General features: G+C 41.2%; 1 long non-coding RNA gene across 1 annotated transcript; it reads right to left on the bottom strand.

Moving 5' to 3' along the window:
- Positions 1-2,677: 2,677 nt before the first annotated feature.
- LOC139029257 (uncharacterized) lies at positions 2,678-3,835 on the bottom strand. The gene is made up of 3 exons (XR_011481551.1): positions 3,716-3,835; positions 3,381-3,478; positions 2,678-2,955 (listed from the first exon to the last, which is right to left on the bottom strand). It is a non-coding gene; the product is annotated as an uncharacterized lncRNA (long non-coding RNA).
- Positions 3,836-4,222: the final 387 nt, after the last annotated feature.

Genomic DNA, 4,222 nt, shown 5'->3' with positions numbered 1-4,222 from the left:
TCCAATCCCCTCCTCTGGTCAAATAACCCAGCCAGAACCATATTGAGATGGATGTGGGCCAGGCTGAAGGTACTATGCAGAGATTTAAACCAAGAAATACGTCAAAAACAGACTGAACAGATTAGATGAACACAGGAGAGAGAGAAGGAGATCAAGTGTAGAGAGAGAGCTTGTGCATGTGGGTGGGTGTGCGTGCACCTGCTTGTGTGTGTGTAAGAGAGAGAGAGTGAGAGAGAGACCAAGTGGTAGAGAGAGAGAGAGTGAGACAAAACGATACATACCTCGGCCTAAACATCAGCGGCACAGGTAAGTTCCACAAAGCTGTGAAGAAGCTGAGCGACAAGACAAGAAGGGCCTTTTACGCCATCAAAAGGAACATAAAATTAGGATCTGGCTAAAAATACTTGAATCAGTTATGGAACACATTGCTCTTTACGGTTGTGAGCTCTGGGGTCCACTCACCAACCAAGAATTCACAAAATGGGCGATACCCACTAATTTTCAAAATCCAATAAAGAGCGGTTAACTTCTACAACCACATAAAAGGAAGCGATTCCCAAACCTTCCATAACAATGCCATCACCTACAGAGAGAAAAACCTGGAGAAGAGCCCCCTAAGCAAGCTGGTCCTTGTGCTCTGTTCAAAAACACAAATCGACCCCACAGAGCCCCAGGACAGCAACACAATTAGACGCAACCAAATCATGAGAAAACAAAAAGATAATTACTTGACACATTGGAAAGAATTAACAAAAAAACTGAGCAAACTAGAATGCTATTTGACCTTAAACAGAGAGAACACAGTGGCAGAATACCTGACCACTGTGACTGACCCAAACTTAAGGAAAGCTTTGACTATGTACAGACTCAGTGAGCATAGCCTTGCTATTGAGAAAGGGCGCCGTAGGCAGACCTGGCTCTCAACAGAAGACAGGTTATGTGCACACTGCCCACAAAATGAGGTGGAAACTGAGCTGCACTTCTTAATAACCTCCTGCCAAATGTATGACCATATTACAGACACATATTTCCCTCAGATTATTCAGATTCACAAAGAATTCGAAAACAAACATAATTTTGATCAACTTCCATATCTACTGGGGGAAATACCACAGTGTGCCATCACAGCAGCAAGATGTGTGACATGTTGCCACAAGAAAAGGGCAACCAGTGAGGGCAACCATGTTTATTTTCACACGTACCATCACACGGTGTGATCGTTCTACAGTGGTCCCTGAAGCGTACAATCACACCCGTGTGATTAGAACGCTCATTTAGAACGGCCTGCTTCAATCAGCATTTGAGCTGGCCACACTTTTTTCAGAAACTATTTACACAAACACAGTCCTTACAAAGTTATGTCCAGAATGTGAGTAGTTTATTTTGGGATGCAATGTTCAGATATTCACAGAAGTATCTATAGCATAACACAATCATCCTATCCGGAAAAATGTAGGCTACATTTGTCCTAGCACTAACTGAGGAAAGATTGCCCAACACAAGCAGTCCTATTTTCTAACTCTCGGCTGACATAAACTACAATATGAATTAGCTAATAGCAATTACTATGTATAATTAATCACATCACGGGTGAGCTCACCGTTGATCAAAATAATTGAGTAAAACACTTTCTAGAAATCGAAAGTAATCCGACGATTCGTTTCAGCTCACAGCCAGGCTTTTTTCCTCACAGAAACCAAAGATAATAAGAGAAGACAAGATGAGTTTGGTCTGTTTATAGTATTCATGTTGAAGGGGTGTGTCGTCTACCATCGTTCACATCCCACCGTTCACTTCCTGAAGTTCTCAAAAAATTTGTGAACCCTTACTCACCTCATTTTGTTATAGCATCTTTGGTCCGACAGACGATCACGTGAAACCCAAAATGCATTGTATGTCAACAAACATGGCTCCACACACATAGCTGGAATTAGCTTAGCTCATCATAATCAGCACAACCTTCAAAACATTTTACACACATACTATGTGCCCATTACAATCTATGCAAAAATCGAAATGCATGATTTATCACCGGTAACTGAAAAATGTGAATAAAATAGTAAATATATCAATAATACCACACAAAACATTTTCTGATAGTGATTTATTGATACAAGTGGCGCGTTACGGCAGTCAATCACGTAACCTCTCACTCTGAGCCATTCAGTGTTGTTGTTTATGTATGTAACTAGTTAGCTAAGCTTTAGCATTAGCAATGTCTTTCAAAAGGAGACAACTCAGAAATGCGGAAATTCAGGAGATTGAAAAAAATTCTGACAATGAGTCTGAAAGTCAGGAATCAGATTCTGACAGTGACAGAGAGCCTCTTGTCTGAAGACCCCTTGTCCACTTACAAAGTCCCAGTTTCCTTTGAAGATGCTAGTGGTGATGGAGGCAGACCGATAGTGGATGAAGTAAAGGAGTTCTGTGGTAGCTGGAAGGCTGCCAGCCATTTCACCCCTCCTGGCCCTGCTGTTTGTGTTGATGAGTCCCAGCCTGGAGTGCAACGCCCRTTGCCATTTCCATCTGAGGCAGAGTGCTTCAAGTTGTTTCTGACAGAGGAGCTGATGGGAGACACAGTAGAGACCAATCGTTGGAGCTACAGGAGAAGAGAGAGTCAGGAGTGGGGGGGACAACCACAATTAGTGAAATGTATAAATTCCTGGTGACAGTCCTTCTCATGGAGATAGTAAAGAAGAACTCCCTAAGAGAATACTGGAGCAGAGATCCTATGTTTGCAACTCCCTTCTTTGCCACCCTCTTTTCCCAAGACTGCTTTCTAGTTCTGCTGCTATGACTGCATTTCATCAACAACGCTACTGGCATCCTAAATGACCCGTTATACAAAATAAGAAATGTTAACAGCTGGCAGTAAAGTGGCATGAAAAACGAGACGTCCATGTCCTCTCCACTGTCCATACAGCAACCATGTCGGCCACAGGGAAGGTGGACCACCTGATGGGAGAGAAACAAACCAGACAGAGAAACATGAAACCAGACTGCGTGCTTGACTATTACCTCAAAATGGGGGCAGTGGATAAGGCCGACATGATAAACAGCTTTGTGGYATGCACTCAGAAAARGACCAAGTGGTATAAGATATTTTATCATTTTCCCAGGGTAGCTTCAAAATACAACATGCCAATACTTCTGACGCATTTAGCATTGTTTTACAGAGCTATTAGAAGAATGTAACTAGCTACATAAGCACGATTGAATATAACACCATAAAAGGTGAGTAACATGAGTAATGTTACCTCGCGTGTCCACGGTTATAAGGAATATACATAAATATATTATGCTCCATACACACAGTGAGCTACAGTAGAAACGGTATAACACGACACACAGAAACTATTATAACGTAATAAGGCACTTACTTTGATAGAAACGCAGTCTGGATTTGAAGATGGGTGTCTGTAGTGACGCCTCTAGCACTGAGACGCTGTGCCACTTGGGAGTCATAAGGCCAGGGTAGCTTCAAAATACAACACATGCTAATACTTCCCTGACGCAATTAGCATTGTTTTCCAGAGCTATTAGAAGAATGTAGCTAGCTACCTAAGCATTGAGTATAACACCATAAATGTTATGAAATGAGTAACATTACATCGCGTGTCCGCGGTTATAAGGAATATACACAAAAACATTATGCTACAGTAGAAACGACATAACACGACATGCAGAAACTATTATAACATAATAAGGCGCTTACTTTGATAGAAACGCACACATTTCCAAAATTATTATTGGTAACGAAAATAACTTTGATTGCGATGCAGGCAACAGACGGAAAATATGGACACGTGTATGCAGGACGGCAGATGAGCAAATGTCTGCAGACTTGAACTGCACAAGCAATTGAGAAGTGTTTGGGAAATTTGTCCGGGTCAGAAATGTCCAAAAAATAAATTGTTCCGCAAAAGTAAAAATTACTACTTTTATGTGAATGAATGAGGCGGAACACACCTCAATTCAAACTGTTATTAGAAAATAAAAAACTTGTTAGAAAATCATTTAAAATAAACAAGTTGAAAACAGCCTATAATTAAAAACAGTTTGAGGTTTGAGGGCAGCGTGGATTAAATGTACTGTTACGTAACAATCACATTATGGAATGGAGAGAACGTTGTAACATCACGTGCATAAAAAAACTCACGCTGGGGCGACTGGTAGAGATATTTGGAACTCACGCGTGAAAGGGTTAACTATTTGCACATCG

This window comes from Salvelinus sp. IW2-2015, linkage group LG18, assembly GCF_002910315.2.
Source record: "Salvelinus sp. IW2-2015 linkage group LG18, ASM291031v2, whole genome shotgun sequence".
NCBI lineage: Eukaryota > Metazoa > Chordata > Actinopteri > Salmoniformes > Salmonidae > Salvelinus > Salvelinus sp. IW2-2015.
This window is presented reverse-complemented; position numbering and strand designations above follow the sequence as displayed.